General features: G+C 46.7%; 1 long non-coding RNA gene across 1 annotated transcript; it reads left to right on the top strand.

Moving 5' to 3' along the window:
* On the top strand, positions 1–25,151 carry LOC120994167. The gene is made up of 4 exons (XR_005777339.1): positions 1–125; positions 15,261–15,268; positions 23,733–23,736; positions 25,135–25,151. It is a non-coding gene; the product is annotated as an uncharacterized LOC120994167 (long non-coding RNA).

The raw sequence follows: 25,151 nt of genomic DNA, 5'->3' as shown, positions 1-25,151 counted from the left end.
TAGTTGCTGGAGCTATTTTCTTTACTTATTCAGGGCTGGATTTTTTTCGGATTGGGATGGTAGGTTTGGTAGTGGGATCTCACAATCCACCCCCATTCCAGGGCAGGTTTTTCCCTAGCAGGAAGGTGGCTGCCCTTTGCCGTATTGCGGACCGCATTTGCGGATCCACAATACACAGGCACCGTTCCATTTGCATTCTGCATCACGGATGTGGACCCATTCACTTCAATGGGTCCGCAAATCCGGAGATGCGGAACGATGCGGAACAAAATCACGGAACGGAACACTGCGGAAGCACCACGGAGTGCTTTCTGGGGTTCCGTTCCGTGTCTCCGCACCACAAAAAGATAGAATGGGTCTGCGATCCCCATGCGGCTGCCCCATGGACGGTGCCCGTGCATTGCGGACCGCAATTTGCGGTCCACAGCATGGGCACGGGCTTCACACGGTCGTGTGAACAAGCCCTTAGGCTGAGAAAGCCACATGTGATTACCGTGTGTGAACGGTGCTTTAGGTGAGTCAGGGATATGATTCTGTTTAGGTAGAGCACAGATGGGCAAGGTGTTTATTTTGGGTTTGTTTTGCTGACGTGCCACTATAAAGCACAGTTTGGCCCCTAAATCCTTGTGTCCTGAAGAAGTATGTGGTTGCGACCCCCTGAAAGAAAGGTGATCCCTTACAATTCGTGGAGGATGCGGGCGTCAACAACAGCAGGTTGCTGAAAAGCCTGGTTGCTAGGGGCAATTACATGACAGAAGGGCCGGAAGCCTGTTTGTCCGGTGAAAGCCACTTCTCTTGCTGTTCTGGACATTTCTGCTGTGTTATAAGTTGCAGAAACTTTCGGTTGCTATGGGGCGTATGGAGGATCTCACCAAGCAGCTGAAGCAGGCCAATCTGGAGGTTAACCTAAGGCATGAACAAAGGCAAGTAAAGTGGCAAGAGGACCATGAAAAGTTCATGGAGGAACCGTGTGACCAGGACCCAAGAACTGCAGGTTCTTAGGATGCGGGTTAATGCAGAGGGGGAGGCTTTGAGGGCGTAACTGCAGTTGGCCCTGGAGACTAAGTCTTTCACACTGAGGGGACACTTTGTAAAAGTCCAAGGTGTCGGTGATGGATCTGGAGATCTCGAAGAGAGTGAAAGGGTGGTGTGTGCCGTTGCCAAGGGCAAACGACGGGAAGAGAGTGAGAGGGAGTGCGGTGCGGCTCTCAAGAGTTCAAATGTTTACGGCCAGTGTGTACAGAGTCCTAAAGAGGATGCGTGATGCGGTTTCTAGGTGCGACCAACCACAACTGCATGCAGCTGTCCCGCAACAGAGAGAGTGCTACTGAAGATGCTGTCAAGTCAAAAAGTGTGCACATGATTGTCCTATGGTCAGGAGTCAGGTGACCAGGAATCAAAGGCGGGAGGTTCCTAGTGTCCAGGAGAAGGACGAGGACCTCAGGGGAGATGTTCCTGGAGCTCCCTCATCGCCTGGGACTGCCGATCCCATGACGTCTGTGGATAAGACTGTTCCTAATTTTGCTTGGGTAGCTGATAAAGTAAAGCCTGAGGGTGACAAACTACTAAGTGTGCGGGACATTTATGCAGATAGTGAGAACCGTCCGGGAAATAGGAACACTCCTGCAGACAGTGATGTAACTCCTGCAGAACCTGTACCTATCTCTTTAAATGAGAGTGTAAGGGAAAGACACATTGGAAACAATGGTGTTGATAAGGTGCAAAGCGGTTGTGCCAAGTTTGCGGAAATGTATAATGAAAATGTGATGTCATGTGAAATATGTGATGAAGATGACATGCCTTTTTTTCCGTTGCAGGTTGTGGTCAGGGGAGAAGCGCCCTCTGGGGGTAAAAATGTAAATGATACAGAAGTGCTGATAAATGTGGAGAGAACACAGCTGGGGAACCCACTGTGAAAAATGTGCAGGAAAATGTGGCAGAGCCAGAGGATGTACCGCACGTACCAGAGGTGGATATGCAGTCTCCACAGTGTTCTATGGTTAATAAAGAAATGTCCAAGATGGGGAGTAGCTCATGTGTGGATCCCAAGGTCAGAATTGATAATGACATGAGTGGTATATGTGAGATATGTGCTGTGACTAATAGCAACTCAGAGAGTGAGGCTGCCATGTCAAGGTCCGCTGAAACTAAGGTAGTTGCTAGTAGCAACCAGACATCATTCGTACCTGAAGAGATGAGGATCAAGTCGGTGAGCGTGATGTGGGAAGAGGACATGTCTGATAGTGCCTGTGTGCTGGAAAGATATACAGAACCAGGGATGGATCATGGAGGGACCTCCGTGGAGACCTCTGATACAGTGATTGTACAGTCGTGGCCAAAAGTTTTGAGAATAACATAAATATTGGAAATTGGAAAAGTTGCTGCTTAAGTTTTTATAATAGCAATTTGCATATACTCCAGAATGTTATGAAGAGTGATCAGATGAATTGCATAGTCCTTCTTTGCCATGAAAATTAACTTAATCCCAAAAAAAACTTTCCACTGCATTTCATTGCTGTCATTACAGGACCTGCTGAGATCATTTCAGTAATCGTCTTGTTAACTCAGGTGAGAATGTTGACGAGCACAAGGCTGGAGATCATTATGTCAGGCTGATTGGGTTAAAATGGCAGACTTGACATGTTAAAAGGAGGGTGATGCTTGAAATCATTGTTCTTCCATTGTTAACCATGGTGACCTGCAAAGAAACGCGTGCAGCCATCATTGCGTTGCATAAAAATGGCTTCACAGGCAAGGATATTGTGGCTACTAAGATTGCACCTCAATCAACAATTTATAGGATCATCAAGAACTTCAAGGAAAGAGGTTAAATTCTTGTTAAGAAGGCTTCAGGGCGTCCAAGAAAGTCCAGCAAGCACCAGGATCGTCTCCTAAAGAGGATTCAGCTGCGGGATCGGAGTGCCACCAGTGCAGAGCTTGCTCAGGAATGGCAGCAGGCAGGTGTGAGCGCATCTGCATGCACAGTGAGGCGAAGACTTTTGGAAGATGGCCTGGTGTCAAGAAGGGCAGCAAAGAAGCCACTTCTCTCCAAAAAAAACATCAGGGACAGATTGATCTTCTGCAGAAAGTATGGTGAATGGACTGCTGAGGACTGGGGCAAAGTCATATTCTCTGATGAAGCCTCTTTCCGATTGTTTGGGGCATCTGGAAAAAGGCTTGTCCGGAAAAGAAAAGGTGAGCGCTACCATCAGTCCTGTGTCATGCCAACAGTAAAGCATCCTGAGACCATTCATGTGTGGGGTTGCTTCTCATCCAAGGGAGTGGGCTCACTCATAATTTTGCCCAAAAACACAGCCATGAATAAAGAATTGTACCAAAACACCATCCAACAGCAACTTCTTCCAACAATCCAACAACAGTTTGGTGAAGAACAATGCATTTTCCAGCACGATGGAGCACCGTGCCATTAGGCTGGGTTCAGACCTGAGCGTATTTGATATGCGCGTTTAACGCGCGTTTTTGTCGCGCGTTTTTATGCGTGTTTTTTGTAATAGTAAACGCGCGTTTGACACGCGTTTGTGTGATTGACTGCAGTGTCCTATGGCCACAAACGCGCGTCAAAACGCCCCAAAGAAGCTCAAGAACTTGTTTGAGCGTAGGGCGTTTTTCAGCGCTCAAGTGTGAACCCAGCCTAAGGCAAAAGTGATAACTAAGTGGCTCGGGGACCAAAACGTTGACATTTTGGGTCCATGGCCTGGAAACTCCCCAGATCTTAATCCCATTGAGAACTTGTGGTCAATAGTCAAGAGGCGGGTGGACAAACAAAAACCCACTAATTCTGACAAACTCCAAGAAGTGATTATGAAAGAATGGGTTGCTATCAGTCAGGAATTGGCCCAGAAGTTGATTGAGAGCATGCCCAGTCGAATTGCAGAGGTCCTAAAAAAGAAGGGCCAACACTGCAAATACTGACTCTTTGCATAAATATCATGTAATTGTCGATGAAAGCCTTTGAAACGTATGAAGTGCGTGTAATTATATTTCACTACATCACAGAAACAACTGAAACAAAGATCTAAAAGCAGTTTAGCAGCAAACTTTGTGAAAACTAATATTTGTGTCATTCTCAAAACTTTTGGCCACGACTGTATGTGTGTAGCACGTGTCAAGGCTGAAATAGAGCCTGAGCGGGTTCCGGACGTGAATCTGGTTAAGTGGGGGAAGAAATGTGATCCCTTACAATTTGTACATAAATTTAACCTAAAACTACATCAAATTTTCTAAAAGTAGATAAAAAATTCCAAATCAAACAAATGAGTGAAAAATATTAGACTTGGCCATTTAATTATTGAGGAAAATGGTCCAATATCACATGCCTGTGGGCAGCAAAAGTATGGCAACCTTCGCTCTCACTATCTGGTTTGACCTCCTTGTCCAGTAAAGCCTCATGCAGACGTCTGTGGAACAAGGTCCGTGAGATACCGGACTGGCATTGCAGCGTCATAGCAACCAATGACGCCCTGCGCTCCTGCAATGTCAGTCCGGTATCTCACGGACCGTGTTCCACGGATGTCTGCATGAGGCTTAATAACTAAAACTAAACATTTATGGTAATTAATCATTAATCCTGCAAATCGCCTTGGAGGAATATTAGTCCATTCCATTACAAAACAGCTTCAGCTCTGTTATGTTGATAGGCTATCTCCCATGAACTGCTCGCTTCAGGTCTTTCCACAATATTTCTATTGTATTAGGCCTCTTGCCCACGACCGTATGCCCTCCGAGACATATGATCCGTGAGTGGGCCATATGTCCCGAGGCGGCATACATCGTGCGCAAGGGAGCGCACAGTATCATAGGTGTGGCGAAACCAACCTCGCCACTGGGTTTTGGAGAGGCCTGTTTATCCGCCTCTTGCCTCAGGATTATGGCCCATACTAACTTTTAAACCCCTGAACCTATTCAAGTGAATTTTGGATAGGTTTGTCCCAAAGTTATACTGTTTAAATTGATGTAAGTTATATGTATGGCCAATGTAAACTCACAAAGTTGTAACAATTTATAATAAGTGTAACTTGTCAGCTTGGGAGGAATATGCTGGGTGGGTTTCTATTGTGCCATTGTCCCATTGTGTGTTTAAATGGTGATGTCTGTCCTGTTGTATACACATGTGTATTGGCGATCTCCCTTTGTCCTGAGAGATAATTGGATTGCTCCTCAGGTTGTCTCCGGGACAGAGAGGAGGAAACCATGATGCATTGTGGGGATATGTTGTATCTGTCCTATGTCACAGTCTTCATTCTGGTCCTCTGGGGGCGTGAACGATTGGTTGCTGTAGTTACATTGTATGTGTTGTAAATTACTGATTGGTTGTATTTCAAACCCCTGTGGGCAGTACTATGTTTGTGGTTTATGAATAAAAGAGTCTGTACTTGAAGTACAGTCAGACCACTGCTTGACCCTCAACACGGAGCCTTGTCTCGTTATTGGGGGGATCCGCTGTATGCTGTTAGAGACTGATTGCCAGGAGTGTAAGCTGATTCCTGTTCGTCTGCTAGCAGCTATTCGTGAGGTTCCAGTTGGGAGTGCTACTTTGTATCCAGTTCGGGAGGTTGGTGTCCTGCAGTAGCTGTGCCTGTCTCTCAGAAAAGGGGCATATCACCTAAACGGATTTTAACCCCTTGTCTGCTGAAACGGTCCGTTACATTTGGTGGCAGCAGTGGGATCGTTCCTACAGCCAGAAGGACAGCTACAGGAGACACCATTTCTGTGGATTCTACAATTTAAGGGCAATGCATGTCCCAGTACAGCGACCCTAAAAGCACCAGGATGGTACCAGCAGTGTTATACAAGGAGGAGGACCTGGATGGCCGGGATGCATTAAGGAAAGGCATCTGGTACCAGGCCCTGGATAAGGTACAATACCAGCGGGGTGAGAGTCTCCCCAGTGAAGAGCAGCGGTTGCAGAAGCAAGTGGCCCTGCGGATGCCCTTCCTGGGAGAGCAGCCCCTGGAGGAATGGGTGAAGGAACTAGAGCACCGGGTATGGCAGGAGCTATGGCTGGAGGATGCCTACCAGGTGCTTTGGTGGTATATGGCACAGTATATACCCTGGACAGCCGAACATGACAAGCCAGAGGGAGAGGAGTTTGATGGTCCTGGCTTGTTATGGGAGTCCTTTGCAGAGCCTGACTTCGGGAGCCCTGCACAGTCCAGACTTCAGGACATTTTCTATGAGAGGGAGGCTAGGCATGAGTGGGATGACCCCCATGAGGTAGAGAAAGACCTGGCTCACCTAGCAACCCTGGAGTGGGAACTGGAGCAGGACTACCGAGATCTCTTCGACGCCATTGGGAAGGCTCAGCAGGACAGTAAGGTGACAGACCCAGATCCAGACCCATTCAGCTGGGCAGATATTGTAGAGTGTTACTGGGAAGGACCCCAGGTGGCCGGTAGAGATGGGACCGAGGTCTCTCCACCGGTCCTGCAGGGAATTGGGAACCCAGTCTCCATCCCCCAGCAGCAGCATGATTTTTTGGGAATTGGGAGCCCAGTCTCCATTCCCCAGCGGCAGGCGGAGTTACAGGGGGCAGAGACAGTCGGTCCTGTCCCCCAGCGGCAGAGTGTCCAGCAGGGAATAGAGAGCCCAGTCTCCTTTCCCCAGCAACAGGACACTGTATTGGGAGCGGAGACGGTCGGTCGCCCTCCCCAGCGGCTGGAAGTATGTATGGGAGAGGAGCTCGTTACCCCCTCTCCCCAGCGGCAGCTTAACGCACCAGGGGGAGACAGTAAGCCCCACAACAGTGCAGATGGGACCGTGGTCTCTGCACTTACAGCACAGGGGGTAGAGACAGTCGGTCTCCCCCTCCAACAACCAGACTCCAAGCCAGGGAGCAACACAGAGACCGGGAGTACCAGCTTCCAACATAACCTTGGTGGACTCACTGGACAGAGACAGGCTACCAAATGCAACAGGTCCAGTATTGGGTTGTGGGTGGGCTGTCAGACTAACTCAGGTACCGACCGACGTGAGGTCAGGTACCTGGTTAGTCTTCCCTGGGGGGGGAGATGTGTGGCGAAACCAACCTCGCCACTGGGTTTTGGAGAGGCCTGTTTATCCGCCTCTTGCCTCAGGATTATGGCCCATACTAACTTTTAAACCCCTGAACCTATTCAAGGGAATTTTGCATAGGTTTGTCCCAAAGTTATACTGTTTAAATTGATGTAAGTTATATGTATGGCCAATGTAAACTCACAAAGTTGTAACAATTTATAATAAGTGTAACTTGTCAGCTTGGGAGGAATATGCTGGTGTGTTTCTATTGTGCCATTGTCCCATTGTGTGTTTAAATGGTGATGTCTGTCCTGTTGTATACACATGTGTATTGGCGATCTCCCTTTGTCCTGAGAGATAATTGGATTGCTCCTCAGGTTGTCTCCGGGACAGAGAGGAGGAAACCATGATGCATTGTGGGGATATGTTGTATCTGTCCTATGTCACAGTCTTCATTCTGGTCCTCTGGGGGCGTGAACGATTGGTTGCTGTAGTTACATTGTATGTGTTGTAAATTACTGATTGGTTGTATTTCAAACCCCTGTGGCAGTACTATGTTTGTGGTTTATGAATAAAAGAGTCTGTACTTGAAGTACAGTCAGACCACTGCTTGACCCTCAACACGGAGCCTTGTCTCGTTATTGGGGGGATCCGCTGTATGCTGTTATAGACTGATTGCCAGGAGTGTAAGCTGATTCCTGTTCGTCTGCTAGCAGCTATTCGTGAGGTTCCAGTTGGGAGTGCTACTTTGTATCCAGTTCGGGAGGTTGGTGTCCTGCAGTAGCTGTGCCTGTCTCTCAGAAAAGGGGCATATCGCCTAAACGGATTTTAACCCCTTGTCTGCTGAAACGGTCCGTTACAATAGGTTACTATGATGCTGTGCGCATTGGGCCGCCCGCGGGACTATTGTCCCCAACTCATTATAAATGCAGGACAATAGTCCCGCGGGCGGCCCGATGCACACAGCTTCATAGTAATCTATGATACTGTGCGCTCCCGTGCGCATGATGCATGCCGCTCCAAGACATATGGCCCGCTCACAGACTGTATGTCTCGGAGGGCATACGGTCGTGTGCAAGAGGCCTTAAGGTCAGGATTTTTACTTCCATTCCATTTCAAAACTTTCATCTTCTTTAACCATTCTTTGGTAGAACAACCAACTTTCTCTTGAGATTCACTTCATGGACGGATGTCCTGACATTTTCCTTTAGAATTTGCTGGTATTCGATGATGGCAAGCTGTCTTGGCCCAGATGCAGTTGTTGCAATGGTGGCATGTACCCACCATTGCCCTGCCCCTTCGAGCAGGCACAGGGGCTAAATTACTCACCCTCCTTGTCTTGCTCTGACAGTCACGACCCGCTTGCTCTCCATTACTCACTGGCAGTGGGTCTGGCTTACTGGCGTTCCTTTGTGGCTCTTACAAGCCGTAGCCTGCGCTACTCGATGACAGCCTTCCGGCCTGCCTCTAGGGCTCCAGCAAATGGCTGGCTACTTGTATGTGTGTATTTAAAGCACCTTCTCCTAGGTGCCTGAGTGTTAGGTTATCTAACTTGCTAGTATTAAGTCAGTGTGCTGTTTCTGTGTATTGAACCTTACCTGCCTCCCAACTCTGACCCTTCGCTGCCTGTCCTGAACACTGCTTTTTTACTGTACTAACGCTTTGCCATCTGCCCTATCCTCAGATTGTTTCTTGGATATGCAATGAGTAGTGATGAGCGGCAGGGGTCATATTCGAATTCGCAATATTTTGCGAATATTTTGTAGAATATTCGTCCGAAAATTCGAATTCCGAAAATTCGCATATTAAAAAAAATATATAAAAAAATCGGGAGTTTTCGAATTCGCGATTTTTTTTTTACTCGAAAAATCGGGAAGGTAATGACTGTACAATATGCGAATTTTGAAATTACGAATATATATAACTATAGCGATAAAAATTCGAAATTCGAATATTCGTGATCAACACTAGCAATGAGCAGGACCGTGGTACGGTTACACAGACACCAAATTATGCAGTGGGTCAGGATATGGGTTTAATGGTCTATAAGTTTGTTTGTGACGCCAATTGCAGCATGCATAGGGTACTGTTGCAGGGCCCTTTAAGATGTTGTAACTCACGTACCAGGTTAGGAATGCCAGAGTGGTGTAATGTCTCTGTATGGTAGCAGTAATGGTGTCAACGGTGTCTCCTACCTGGGTATGGCTGGACTCCTGGATCCTGGCTCACTTGCAATAAATTGAGGGTAGTGACAGTGGGAGTAATAGAGGAATTTTCAGCAGTAATTGAGATCCAGACCCTTGAATAAAGTTCAAACTTGTCTTTACTTAGAGTAGCTTTCATCCATGCAAAGTACAGCATTAGTCTTTGGTCCCAGCAGGTATTGGCAATGTGTGGCAGGAATATATCTTCTGCTCTATCATGTACCTGGAGCTTTGCAGGAAAAGGACGTCTACTTGTTAGCTCTAAACTGTGGCAGGAATTTGGCTTTTGCGCTTTCTATCTTCTGCTGTTTGGAGACTGACTAGCTGAGGAGGAATTTGGCTTCTCCTGGGTCTCTGGACTCTACTCACAGTTAACTTCACAGGGTATGCTTCTTCCTGGAATTCTGGAGTAGTCTGCTTGCTTCTACCAGCTGAGGCTGAAGGCTCAGGCTGGGGATGATGATCAATTGCCTCAGCCGAGACAAGATCCCGGCTTTGGATCCCTATAACTGGGAGCTCCTACACGCACAGCCTTCCCCTAGCAGGGGTGGCTGGCACACTAACCTAACTTCCTTCTCTCCCCATGAGGCAGGATGTGGGAATAATCCACTCTGCTCACAGAGGGGAGAGCTAAACTGGAATGTACTATTCCAGCTCAGAAACACTAAACTGGCTTAAGTCCCTGCTGACACATTGCTGCCACCTGCTGGTGAACATGAAAATTCCAGCAATATACAGTCAGGTCCCTAACTATTGGGACATCGACACAATTCTAACATTTATGGCTCTATACACCACCACAATGGATTTGAAATGAAACGAACAAGATGTGCTTTAACTGCAGACTGTCAGCTGCAGACCAAAAGTAATGGGACAATTGGTTTCTCGGCTGTTCTATGGCCCGGTGTGTGTTATTCCCTCATTATCCCAATTACAATGAGCAGATAAAAGGTCCAGAGTTCATTTCAAGTGTGCTATTTGCATTTGGAATCTGTTGCTGTCAACTCTCAAGATGAGATCCAAAGAGCTGTCACTATCAGTGAAGCAAGCCATCATTAGGCTGAAAAAAACAAAACAAACCCATCAGAGAGATAGCAAAAACATTAGGTGTGGCCAAAACAACTGTTTGGAACATTCTGAAAAAGAGGGAACGCACCGTTGAGCTCAGCAACACCAAAAGACCCGAAAGACCACGGAAAACAACTGTGGTGGATGACCAAAGAATTATTTCCCTGGTGAAGAAAACACCCTTCACAACAGTTGGCCAGATCAAGAACACTCTCCAGGAGGTAGGTGTATGTGTGTCAAAGTCAACAATCAAGAGAAGACTTCACCAGAGTGAATACAGAGGGTTCACCACAAGATGTAAACCATTGGTGAGCCTCAAAAACAGGAAGGACAGATTTGAGTTTGCCAAACGACATCTAAAAAAGCCTTCACAGTTCTGGAACAACATCGTATGGACAGATGAGACCAAGATCAACTTGTACCAGAGTTATGGGAAGAGAAGAGTATGTAGAAGGAAAGGAACTGCTCATGATCCTAAGCATATCACCTCATCCGTGAAACATGGTGGTGGTAGTGACATGGCGTGGGCATGTATGGCTGCCAATGAAACTGGTTCTCTTGTATTTATTGATGATGTGACTGCTGACGAAAGCAGCAGGATGAATTCTGAAGTGTTTCGGGCAATATTATCTGCTCATATTCAGCCAAATGCTTCAGAACTCATTGGACGACGCTTCACAGTGCAGATGGTCAATGACCCAAAGCATACTGCAAAAGCAAGCAAAGAGTTTTTTAAGGGAAAGAAGTGGAATGTTATGCAATGACCAAGTCAATCACCTGACCTGAATCGGATTGCATTTCACTTGCTGAAGACAAAACTAAAGGGAAAATGCCCCAAGAACAAGCAGGAACTGAAGGCAGTGCAGTAGAGGCCTGGCAGAGCATCACCAGGGATGAGACCATGCGTCTGGTAATGTCTATGTGTTCCAGACTTCAGGCTGTAATTGACTGCAAAGGATTTGCAACCAAGTATTAAAAAGTGAAAGTTTGATTTATGATTATTATTCTGTCCCATTACTTTTGGTTCCTGTACAAGTGGGAGGCACATATGCAAACTGTTGTAATTCCTACACCGTTCACCTGATTTGGATGTAAATACCCTCAAATAAAGCTGACAGTCTGCAGTTAAAGCACATCTTGTTTGTTTCATTTTAAATCCATTGCGGTGGTGTATAGAGCCAACAATGTTAGAATTGTGTCGATGTCCCAATATTTATGGACCTGGCTGTACATGTAACAAGGCTTTCAATGCACATTTGTGAGGATATGTAAAATTACATCTGATGACAATGTAAATGCTCTTAACAGGTTGTAGCGGGGAAAAGAGTTTCGTAACACAACTCCGGGGTGTTACAGATACACACATACTTTGCCTGCCCTGACCTCAGACTATTTCACAGATATGTACAAACTCCATCTGCTCCAACTTCTGCCTGTTTCCTGACTTTTATTGCCTGATCCCAAGTTGCTTTGCACCAGTATATGACACTCATGGGTCAGCAGCCAGTCACGCTGGCACTATTCCAAGAGGTAGCGGCCAGCTGGCTCCACTGCAGCGATCAGATCCCCGTACAGGGGTTAAAGGGTAAATACCAGGGGAATGCCAGGATTCCGCCTTTAGAACTAGCCCAAAGCCAACCCGGTTGGTTGGCACATTGAGTCCATATCCACTGTCCATAACAGCAACAAAACAGGGCAAACTATGATACTACCACCATGTTTCACAGATGGGATGAGGTTTTTATGCCACAAAAGTTCTATTTTGGTCTCATCCATCCACAAAACATTGTAAAGTGGCCGGGTTTGGGGTGGACCCAATGCTACGCTGGGTCCCCCCGGACAACGTTGAGGTGTCACCACGTATTGCTGCTCTCCGGATGGGATGATGGGACGTGGTGCAACCCAATGGGAAATAAGTCCAAAGAGTCAGGGTCTCCTCCCGGGCAGAAGAAGGGTTCATGCTGAGGAAAGGCCTGAGTGTCACGGACGTACCAAGACATACGGACATCCTGGCGACAGTGATTGGCAGGAGATCTGTGAGACTGGCAAGACATTGTTTGATCTGGCAGGTTTTCCTTGTGGATCAATAAGTGCCTGTGTTGTTTCTAGTAATGGCCACACTGCTTGCCTCCAGGTGTTGCTAATGTTGTCATTTAACCTTCCTTATTTATAGTTGCTTCTCCCACAATGCTGTGCGGTTTATAGCTTCTGTGCCTGTGGATAGTTTGTGGTTGGATCTCGGCTGAGTTCCTGGTGCTTTCATAGCCCCTTTGAAGTTAAATCTTTCCTTTCCCTTTTGTATTTTGTTTGGGTTCTGTGTGTTGCATTTCCCTACTGTTTGCATTAGGCCTGAAGAAGACTCCTGTTCTTCCTTCCTTTTGGAGGAGCAGGTAGTCTCGTCCCTGCCATAAGTACCAGGGTCCTATAGGGCTAAATAAGACTCTAGGTATTCCTGCGTATGAACTCCTCTACCTTTTGGGGTCTGTTCATACTGGTAGTGAGTCAGGATTTTGGTTAGGGTTTTCACTAGGAGGTGTCCATTTTCCTTCCCTAGTTCTCAGACCTGATTCCCCCCTTTCTTCCTATGCTCGGTGTGGTGTTTCCCTTCCACACCGAAGCGTGACACTGAGATAGCTCTTCCTGCCCCTCAGAAGTCTGGTATTCTGGCCAACAGCTGGAGGCCCACGGTCTGTGGCTCAGTCCGGCTGGCTTCTTGGCCACAGGGCTCGTGACCAATGGTTCGTGGCTCAGCAGCCCCATCTCAGCATCTTCATCTGGTTACTCATGCAGTCTGGCACGAGTCTTTTCTTCTAAGCACTGCTCTCTAACTGCAGAACACTAGGGGCTGACTATTCTCCTTAGATACAGTTTGTAGCTGAACTAGAACCTTCTAGTGGGAGGGGTGGAGTGGAGAAACTCAGCCCAAAGAAATACAATGTCACAATTCTGGTCTCTCATAGACTTGCAACATTGCTGCAGCCAGTCCAGTCTGGCAGGTCATCTCATTCTCTGCAGCTGTTTCCTGCAGGACATTGCACCATCAGTGCCACTCTGGTGGCTGGGAGGCTCCCTCTCATCTTATTGGACTGTCACTCATGTACTCAACTGTAATGACTGCTGCTCATAACTTTGTCAGGTCCTACTCCCTGATCTTAGCTGGGTCTGGTCTGCATTTTTCTCCAGCATATTCCCAACTAGGGGAATAGTACAGCTTCTAGCACTACTGCGTCACTTTTATGGGCATCAAAGTTGCAGGAGGGTCACCTTCTCCCCCTGAGCAGAGTAGACTGCTTAGGGTTCATCGGCTGCTTCAGCAGGGTGTGATTCAGCATTCACCCCTAGCAGGGACGGGTGAGTGCACACCATGCGACTCACAGGTGCACTCTGTGTAATAGCACCTGGAGTGCTCCAGATAAAATTCATCTTATTTGCTTGCTCTACAGAGGAGAGCACACCGCAGAGTTCCTATCTGTGGTTCTCTAGCACCACCCTGTTAATACAGCAGGATCTCAATACCTTCATCTTCGGTGTTGGAGCAGTAATGCCATCCAGCCACCAATCAGGGTTTCACCACTTATCCAAGGGGTGTGGGGGAAGAATGGGAGAACTACTTGACTTTGAGGGAACAACCCCTTTTGTTTCCGGTGGGTGCAGCTTCATCACCTTATATACATTCAGATGTACTCATCTGCACCCCATTTCTGATTTTACATGACCTCAGTTAGAGACCATTGACCTGCCTGACCACACTCAGGATCCCCTGCCCCTGACCTATCCTTTAGCTTATGTTCCTATTGACTTTTCCTTTATGTTCTTACCCATACCAAATGTAACTCCAACTATTTTAATTGTAGCCTGGTTCCACTCTGGCTTGACGATAAGCAAATAAATCACCGGGCCAGCTTGGGGCACCGAGGTCTAGGAAAGTATGGGGTGCCATTTGTTCACAGTGCATTTTATGATACAAAATGCATTTTGTATAGACAAAATTTAGTTTGTATAATTCTATGTGACAAAATTACATTATGTGTGACAAAATGAATGTTGCGCCACAACATGAATTTTGTGACACGAGATGAATTCTGTGCCACAAAATACAATTCAGTTAATTCTGTCACTTTGTCACACAGAATTTTATTTTGTTGCACAAAATGTCATTTTGTGACATAGAATTCTACAAAATTTATTTTGTCTATACAAAATGCATTTTGTGTCACAAAATGCACTGTGAACAAATGGCACCCCATAGGAAAGTGGGGTGTTATAGATAAATTGCAAGGTCAGATTGTTCTTTCTCTAAGTAACCTTACTGTGATCCTGCCAGATCTCACTACTAGATACAACTCAAATAAATGTTCATCTCCATACAACCAAGAAAATGTTTTCCAACAAAAAGTGCTTCAAAACATTTTTGGAACATTGCCTCACAAATATTTTCAGCCATAACTTCTTCTTTCATTCACATACAATTTACACTGAATGACTAATATTTCTGACTATTCTAAAGAATGTTTCCTGCAAATATGAAGTTGAACCTGTGGTAATTTGTGTAAATGTATTCCTGCTCTTGAGAATACGAGATTTTATATAATGAGAAATTCCAAACATTCCGCTCAACTTGGAGAAGCGGTGACTGTAATTTCATATGGCAAAGTATTTTTAAGAGCATGTTACTTACATTATCAAGTACACTTCGTGTCATCTGATGAGGGTCGGAAGGGTGGGGTGTGCTTATGTATGTCCATTGACAACTCACATGTTTCTCATTCCTCTTAAGTAGTTATTCTTATGCCACGAGATGTATAATGTATAATGCAGGCCAGGGCTTAAAGGGATTTTCTGACTGTTTTATACTGATGAGAAAAGACTAGAGATGAGCAAAGTTTTGAAAAATTTGATTTGGCCAATTCGCTGAAGTTCACCAAGAAATTTGATTTGTTCTAAATTAATTTGTCACAAATCGCTATAAATCAGGTATACTCGTACAGTACATCACAGTGGCTGAGGTAATGTATGGAGCGGGCACCCGGTAGAGTATAGTGGAGAGTGCCTGGCCATCAAGTGGGCACTCGAGTCTCTCCGCTATTATCTGTTGGGGAGAAAGTTCCGTCTGGTGACCGACCACTCCCCTCTCAAGTGGATGAGCCAGGACAAAGAGAGGAATGCTCGAGTCACTAGATGGTTTTTGTCCTTGCAAAACTTTAAGTTTACAGTAGAACACAGGGAAGGCTGGTTACAGGGAAACACTGATGCCCTGTCCTGGGTACCTCAGGGTTGAACAAAGGGGGGGGGGGGGGGGGGTATGTGACATAGCAAGGGGTTTTGTTTGGGAAGGCAGGTATTTTCCTCCCAACATGGGCGGCTGGGCTGATTTCCAGCAAGGTGAGATCAAATACTGGACCGGAGTGCCGGTCTGGGTTTTGGCAGCACCTGGCTGTCTTTTAAGTAGACAGCTGGGCTCAGAATCTGTGTCTTTGTTTTTGGATCTGAGGCATGGTGCCGTGCTAGAGGGCTGAGAGCCGCATGAGGGGAAACAGGCCCCCTAAAGCCTGTTGTGGACCGCTAGGAAAACCTGCTAACAAGGTGACTGTGTTGTGCTTTGGACTTTCCTTTGTGTGAAATAGCACTAAGACTGTGAAACTTTGCTTTACTTTTGACTTGTGTGTGAATAAACACTGAAGTTTTGTTTTACAAATTGTTGTTTTTGCCTCTGTTCTGCGTCCGCTTACCCTGCCCACCAGAGCGAATCCTCACAATATGCAGAGGGTGCTGGCTGTATCATACAGCAGACAACCGGCTGCAATGAGCCGAACCCCATCTTTTAACCCGTCAGATGCTGCGATCAAAGCCGATCGTGGCATCTGTGAGGTAAGGCAGAGGGATATGGCTCCCTCTGCCTTCCGATTGGACCCTCCGCAGTGAAATCATTGGGTTCCAATGAGTTACAGTGGCAGCCTGAACGCTTCTGAAGCTTTACAGGGCTGCCATTGTAAGATCCTCGCTGCGTTTTACACGAGGCACAGCTCAGCAGGGAGCGCGGTATAATGCCATTCACCCTAATAGATCTCTTTTTGGGTGATTGGGACATGGGATGAAAAAAAGATCTCATGTTCTAGTCGCCTAAGGGGGCCAAAAGTTATTGTAAAAAATAAATAAAACAAAACATTAAAATATCAAAAGTTTGAATCATCCCCCTTTTCCAATTTTACATATAAAATATACCGTATAAACAATAAAAAAATAAACATATTGGGTATCGCTTTGTCTGAACTATTAAAATATTTTTTTACATTTCCTGTGCTGTGAATGCCTTAATGGAAAGAATCAAAAACATACGATTCACTCGTTTTTAGTCACCTTTTCCCCCCTAAAAATTGAATAACAGTGATCAAAAAGTCATACGTACCACAAAATGGTACTAATAAAAACTACAGTTCATCCCACAAAAAACTAACCCTCATACAGCTCTGTAGACCAAAATATAAAAAAGTTAAGGCTGTCAGAAAATGGCGATGCAGTAACACTGACAGTAGTGGCTCCATAACAGAGTGGGGAGGGTGTCAGCAGCAGCAGTGGCAGTAACAGTGACAATAGTAGCCCCATGACTGGGTGGGCAGGGGGGACGCAGCAGTAAGGCTGTGTTCATATCACTGTTTATTTTTCTGTTCTTCTGATCCGTCAGAAAAAAAAAACGGATCCTGTATTTTGAGCAACCATAAGGCCTCTTTCGGACGGTCAGTATTTTGTATCAGTATTTGATAAATATTTGTAAACCAAAAACAGGAGTGGGTCCAAAACAGATATAAAATGTAATGAAAACATTTGCATCTCTTCTGTGTTTTGGACCAACTCCTGCTTTCGGCTTACAAATACTGATCAAATACTGATACAAAATAGTGACCAAATAGTGACCGTCTGAAAGAGGCCTTAAGAATGCTCAAAATACAGGATCGTTTTTTTTTATGTTCTTCTGACGGATCCGAAGAAAGGAAAAATAAATGGTGATGTCAACACGGCCAAACAGGGACAATAATGGCCCATAACAGAGGGGGGAGGCAGCAGCACTGTTAGTAACAGGGACAATAGTTGCCCCATGACAGAGTGGGAATGGTGGCAGCATCAGTCACATATGGCACAACATGGTGGCAGATCACAGTAATAGCAGACCATAACAACAGCATTGTGATAGCAAGGGCCAGTGGTATGCATATCTTTGTAAAAATTCAACATGTATGTTTGAGTAAGTCAACAAGCCCCATTGTAGAAATGGCAGTTGAGGCATCGAGAGGGTGGCAGCATCAGAATTATGGCAGCAGCAAGGGGCCAGAAGTAATGGTCCATTTTGCTGAATATTCAGGTGTGCCAGCACACTACAGTGTGATCAATAGTGTCAGAATGATCTATTCTGTTGCATCAGGCACTAGTTTCTGGAAATCCTAGTTGATCCACACCCGATTCATCTTTATGAAGGTTAGTCTCTCAACATTTAGAGAGGAAATGTGAGTTCTCTTAGGGGTAACTATGCCCCCTGCCGCACTGAACACCCGCTCTGATGCCACACTACTGGCCAGGCAGCAAATGTCACGGATAAAGTTAGCAGATAGCTGGAACATATAAATAAACGAGCGACTGGCTTGATCCCAAACTAAGGAGCTTATAGGTGAGCCCTATAAAACCTTAAGAGCTCTCCCTGACTGCTATGCACATGCAAGGGTCTGTATGGTAGACGATTGCATGCCCGCGTACCTAATACTGTGTGACACCTGAAAACCCTATAATAGTGAGGGGACACGACCACCGGCTCCCTGCACTTAATACGGACGGAGTCAGGGTCACCTAGAATCAAGCCAGTAAGGAAACACAATAAAGTAAAAGACTTATCTGTACAAACAGAAGAAGCAGCCTCCAGCAGTGAACACCTCATCCAGGAAGTAGTATAAACTGCAAAGTGAGGCAGTATGGGAGGGATTATAAAGGAAGACGATTAGTCGAAATAAGTGACACCTGGCAGAAGGAAAGGAGATGAGAAAGTGAAACCAAAACAAAGAACATCATACAAGAGGTAGAAAAAAACGTCTGCCAGATCTTCTCACAGAACTGGCGGTGACAGTACCCCTCCCTCTACGGGTGGACTCCAGACACTCAGAGCCCACCTTCTCAGGATGAGATCTATGGAAAGCCCTGATGAGACGAGTGGCCTTAATGTCCGCCACTGGGACCCACATCCTCTCCTCAGGACCATAACCCTCCCAATGAACGAGGTACTGAAGAGAACCGCGGATAATGCGAGAATCTACAATTCTAGAGACCTGAAATTCAAGATTACCATCAACAATAATCGGAGGAGGCGGCAAAGAGGAGGGTACAGTGGGTTGGACATAAGGTTTTAATAGGGACCTGTGAAAAACATTATGGATCTTCCAAGTCTGAGGAAGATCAAGACGGAAGGCAACGGGATTGATGAGGGACAAGATCTTGTAAGGCCCAATAAACTTAGGACCCAACTTCCAGGAGGGAACCTTCAGTTTGATATTCTTTGTAGACAACCACACCAGATCACCAACATTCAGTTCCGGACCAGGCACACGTCTCTTATCCGCCACACGCTTATATCTCTCACTCATCCTCTTCAGATTACCCTGAATCTTTTGCCAAATAAATGACAAAGACGAGGAAAATCTCTCCTCATCGGGTAAGCCAGAAGACCCCTCTCCAGAGAATGTCCCAAAATGCGGATGAAACCCATATGCACCAAAAAATGGTGACTTATCAGAGGACTCCTGGCGACGGTTATTTAAAGCAAACTCAGCAAGGGACAAAAAAGAATACCAATCCTCCTGATTCTCCGCCACAAAACAGCGCAGATATGTCTCCAGATTCTGATTGACGCGTTCGGTCTGACCATTCGACTGCGGGTGAAAAGCAGAAGAGAACAACAACCGAACCCCCAAGCGAGAACAGAAGGCCTTTCAGAATCTGGAAACAAATTGCGTGCCCCTATCAGAAACGATCTCTGAAGGAATGCCATGCAATTTAAGAATATGATCAACAAACGCTTGCGTCAGCATCTTAGCATTGGGTAACCCAGAAAAGGGAATGAAATGTGCCATTTTGCTAAAACGGTCCACTACCACCAGAATCACAGTCTTCCCCGAGGAACGAGGCAGGCCGTAATGAAGTCCATGGACAGATGCATCCAAGGATGGGAAAGAATGGGTAACGGGAGGAGAGAACCCGATGGCCGTGAATGAGGGAACTTGGCACGAGCGCAGGTCTTGCAGGCCGCCACAAAACCCTCAACCGTCTTACGAAGAGCCGGCCACCAGAATCTCCGAGCAATGAGATCCACTGTGGCTCTACTCCCCGGGTGCCCAGCAAGGACAGTATCGTGAGGCACAAACAACCTCCCAGGAGGACAAAGATCAGGAGCCTCTGCCTGGGCTGCCTGAACCTCTGCCTCCAAATCAGGATAAAGAGCAGAGACGACCACCCCTTCAGCCAAAATGGGACCCGGGTCTTCAAAGTTCCCCCCTCCCAGAAAACAACGTGACAGGGCATCCGCCTTAACATTTTTAACCCCAGGGCGGAACGTAACAACAAAATTAAACCTAGAAAAGAACAAAGACCATCTGGCCTGTCTTTGGTTGAGACGCTTGGCCGATTCCAAGTAGGCCAGATTCTTATGGTCGGTAAACACGGTAATAGGGTGTCTGGCTCCTCTAACCAATGGCGCCATTCCTCAAAAGCTAATTTGATGGCCAACAACTCCCTATCTCCCACATCGTAATTTCTCTCTGCAGAGGATAGTTTCCTTGAGAAAAAGGCACACGGTCACCATTTGGCAGGAGAGGGACCCTGAGATAAGACCGCACCCACACCCACCTCAGAAGCATCCACCTCAACAATAAAAGGTAGAGAGACATCAGGTTGAACCAAAATGGGAGCAGAAGCAAAACTCTCTTTAATACTAGAAAAGGCTTTAAGCGCATCTACCGACCACGAGGAAAAATCCACCCCCTTTTTAGTCATATCAGTGAGTGGCTTAACAACAGAGGAATAATTCAAAATGAACTTTCTGTAATAATTGGCAAAACCCAAAAACCGCATCAGCGCCTTCTGATTCTCAGGAAGCTCCCAATCAAGCACAGCGCGGACCTTCTCAGGGTCCATCCGAAAACCAGAAGCGGAGAGAAGAAAACCAAGAAATTGAATCTCCGGAACTGCAAACACACATTTTTCCAGTTTAGCGTACAATTTATTCTCCCGCAGAATGAGCAAGACCTGACGTAGGTGGTCCCGATGAGTCTTGAAATCAGGAGAAAAAATCAAAATGTCATCTAGATACACCAGTACAAATTTCCCCATTAAATGATAAAAAATGCTGCTCACAAAATGTTGGAAGACGGCCGGAGCATTCATCAAACCAAAGGGCATAACCAAATTCTCGAAAATGACCCTCAGAGGTATTGAAGGCCGTCTTCCATTCGTCCCCTTCCCTGACCCTGACTAGGTTGTATGCCCCTCTTAAATCCAACTTAGAAAAAACTTTAGCCCCAATAATCTGGTTAAACAGGTCCCGGATCAGAGGAAGCGGATATGGGTCACGAATCGTGATACGGTTCAGCTCCCTCAAATCCAGACAAGGTCTTAAAGAACCATCTTTTTTCTTGAAAAAAAAAAAACAGCGGCAACAGGTGACTTCGAGGGTCGGATGTGTCCCTTTCTCAGGCTCTCAGAGATATAAGTACGCATAGCGACTCTTTCAGGTTGGGAGAGATTGTATAGTCGTGATTTTGGCAGCTTGGCGCCTGGGATGAGATTAATAGGGCAGTCGTACTCCCGGTGAGGGGGCAACTCTTGGACACCACTCTCTGAAAACACATCCGAAAATTCAGAGAGAAAAGATGGCACAGTCTTGGTAGAAACCTCTGAAAGAGACGCCGTGAGGAAATTCTCTCTGCAAAACTCACTCCAACCATTTATTTGCCTTGCTTGCCAATCAATGGTGGGGTTATGTTTAGTGAGCCAGGGTAGCCCCAACACTAGAGAAGTAGGTAATCCGCTTAAGACGAAACATGACATATCCTCAACATGAGCGTCACCCACAGTCAAACGGATATTGTGAACTATGCCCTTTAACGATCTTTGAGAAAGTGGAGCGGAATCGATAGCAAAAACAGGTATATCCTTTTCCAAAGTGCATACCTGGAAACCATGCGTTGTTGCAAATTGATTATCAATGAGATTGACAGCTGCTCCACTATCTACAATGTTCTTGCTGTCTAGCGCCACCCTGGCAGGTAGGAGAAAACGGGAACTACAAGCAAACGGCAAACCTTCAATTTCCGCATCAACCTTGCCAATAGTAGCAAATGGAAAGTTTTTAGAGGGTTTTTTTTGTTTTGTTTTTATTACCCTCAGAAAACGCCATGGATCTAGAGGGGAAAACCTTAGCCAAATGATTTATACCCCCACAACAGAAACAAACCCTCCTCTGAGAGCTGAATCCTCTACTATCAGAGGCAAGCAAACCCAGCTGCATGGCCTCCTCCTCAGAGGGGATTGAGACAGACAGAGACCCCTGCGCACTAAATGAGACAGCCCCACTGTCCTTGGGCTGAATATGACAGGAAAGAGTAGTCTCCTCTCTCTCTCTAAGATGCCTGTCAATACGAACAGCTAGAGACATGGCAGATTCTAACTACACTGGTCTCTCATGAAAAGCAAATGCATCTTTCAATCTTTCTGAAAGACCATGGCAAAATTGACTTCGGAGTGCAGCATCATTCCAACCAGTATCAGCTGCCCATCTCCGAAATTCAGAACAATATATCTCTGCGGACTGTTTACCCTGGCATAAAAGACGCAGTTTAGATTCAGCCAGAGCAATACGATCCGGGTCATCATATATCTGCCCCAGGGCTACAAAAAATTCATCCACCGATTGGAGGGGCCGTGCCCCCACCGGCAGCGAAAAGGCTCAAGACTGAGCGTTATCCCTGAGCAGCTAGATGATGATCCCCACCCTCTGCTCCTCATCACCAGAGGAATGGGGAAGTAGGCGAAAATGGAGTTTGCAAGCCTCTCTAAAGCGAACAAAATTCTCACTACCCCCGGAGAACGTATCCGGGAGCGAGATCTTAGGCTCGGAACAAACTCCATGAACGCCAGCAGAACCGGTCACCTGAAACTGAGACACAGTTTTACGGAGATCTGCTACCTCCAGCGAAAGACCTTGCATGCGGTCAATCAAGGCTGAAACCGGATCCATGCTTAAGACGGTTATGGCGGTTTATAATGTCACAGATGAAGTTAGCAGATAGCTGGAACATATAAATAAACGAGTGACTGGCTTGATCCCAAACTAAGGAGCTTATAGGTGAGCCCTATAAAACCCTAAGAGCTCTCCCTGACTGCTATGCACATGCAAGGGTCTGTATGGTAGACGATTGCATGCCCGCGTACCTAATACTGAGTGACACCTGAATACCCTATAATAGTGAGGGGACACGACCACCGGCTCCCTGCACTTAATACGGACGGAGTCAGGGTCACCTAGAATCAAGCCAGCAAGGAAACACAATAAAGTAAAAGACTTATCTGTACAAACAGCAGAAGCAGCCTCCAGCAGTGAACACCTTATCCAGGAAGTAGTATGAACTGCAAAGTGAGGCAGTATGGGAGGGATTATAAAGGAAGACGATTAGTGACACCTGGCAGAAGGAAAAGAGATGAGAAAGTGAAATCAAAACAAACAACATCATACAAGAGGTAGAGAAAAACGTCTGCCAGATCTTCTCACAGAACTGGCAGTGACAGCAAAGCATTCCATGACAAACTCAGCCAGGTGCGGCCACACTTCAAGTTTGCATGCCCAGTAGACTAGGGGATCTAGAATCATGGGTGACAGGGTGCAGTCCAAGTATGCCACCACCTGCTTATTGAGGTTCTGCTGCATGTCCCTCTGCTCCTGTTTGGGTTTTTTCAGAAGGCGGGTGAAGAAAATTGCTCATCAGAGACTCCAGACTTAACTGGCTGCTTATGGCGCTGGTGCTGCTCCTGCCCCACCTCCCCACCAGTCATGGCAGTGGAGCGTGAGCGCAGAGGGTCCCCCCGGTCAGACATTCCTGAGAAAGGGCGATGGCACTCATAGGAAGCGACCAACTGACTGCATGCATGTCTCTATAGTACAGAGGCAGAGGAGAACATTGGCGCAGAAATGCCAGCATTACAACGTGGAGGTGGCATTGCAATCGTCTGGTCAATTTGCTGGTCTGCCTTTCCAGAAACTACATTTACCCAGTGGGCTGTGAATGACATATATTTTCCTTGACTATAGTTACAACTCCATAAATCAGCGCTGGCGAGGGGCCCATGAGGCCCAAGGACTGGCCCATCTTCTGTTCAATGTACATATGTAGAGTTTGTATAGGTTTTTGGGTAAAGTAATGTTGGCTTGGGACTCCACCTTGGCTGGGCACAAGACTTCAGTTCTCTGAAATACGCAGAGTCAATTACATGGAAAGGGAGGGACTGTAGTACCAGCAACTTAGCCAGGAGCATGATTAGCTTCTGTGTCGTTGGATGAGTGCATGCATACTGTTGTCTTTTTTCACTCACCTCAGTGATCGATTGCTGTCGAAACAAGTGACGACGAGGAGAATCAGGAGCAATAGATGACATTGAAGTCAATGGGAAGGAACGTCAGCTTCCTTCTGCTGATGTTGACGAGTCCTGACTGCTTGAGAGGGGGTGCAGGCCAGTGGGAAATGCAGCAGTTAAGGCATCAGGCTGTAAGACTAAATGAGTGGCACCGTTTTCCCACGCCACTCTATGGTGATGCTCCATGTGTTGATGCAGGGCCGTCGTGCCAACATTAACATCCTGGCGAAGCCTCACCTTCTGCCCACACATATTGCATACCACCACGTTAACGTCCCCCACTGACTTGGCGAAAAACTCCTGCACTGCCGAGTATGCCATTTTCCCTCCACTACTGAGTTATGCCTGCCTCTCGCTGCTTTTATGAACCAGTGCACTGCTAGTGTGTTCCTCACAGGTAGTCTCCTGAGTAGCAGATGGTGTATCCCTCCTGCATTTGGCTCCAGATCTCCCACTGCTTCCACCCTGCTGCCTCACAGGCACTCTTCCACACTGCTGCCTCACGGGCACGCTGCCATCCTGCTGTTTTACGGGCATGCTGCCATCCTGCTGTTTCACGTCTACCCTTGCCCCCTAATGATGATGAGGCTCCTTCTTCACCCGGCTCCCACGTATGATCAGCTACATCATCATCTACAATGTCTCTTGCAAACCTACCGGACCTCTCGCAACATGTGCTCCCACTCGACTGTCATCATCGGCAGATCTAAAGGAGTCTGCAGCGGACCTCTCCCCCAAGTCTGGGCTGGCCTTTAACAGTTGACTGTCCTCATAAAGCTCATTGTCGCTGAAAAGCAGAGCAGAGCAGGCAGCTATCATTACTTGTGTCACGAACCAGCGGGTGTGAACCCACTGTGCCACGTGTCCTACCTCCTCTAAGGGTGTTGTCTAAGTGAACTCCTCGATCTTCACAGTACCCCTGATGGTGGGGATAGACTTTCCCGAGGGGAATACCAGGTCGCTACCTCTTGAGGAGGAGAGGCACATGAGGCAGCTGGTCCAGGCGGACCAGGAGGTACCTGAGAAAAATACCAGAGGTACAGGCATTGTCAGCAGGCAGAGTCTTACAAGGAGCAACAGTGCAGGACCGAAGGATGAGGCAGAGGCGAAGTCAGACAGGCAATAGGTCAGGGCAGGCGGCACAGGTACAAGTCAGGCATTCCGGGTCGGCAACAGGAGAGTCAAGCAGGCAGGGATAAAACA

Source organism: Bufo bufo, chromosome 3 (genome assembly GCF_905171765.1).
Source record: "Bufo bufo chromosome 3, aBufBuf1.1, whole genome shotgun sequence".
Classification (NCBI taxonomy): domain Eukaryota; kingdom Metazoa; phylum Chordata; class Amphibia; order Anura; family Bufonidae; genus Bufo; species Bufo bufo.
The sequence above is the reverse complement of the archived record's forward strand: the minus strand, read 5'-3'. Positions and strand labels throughout refer to the sequence as shown.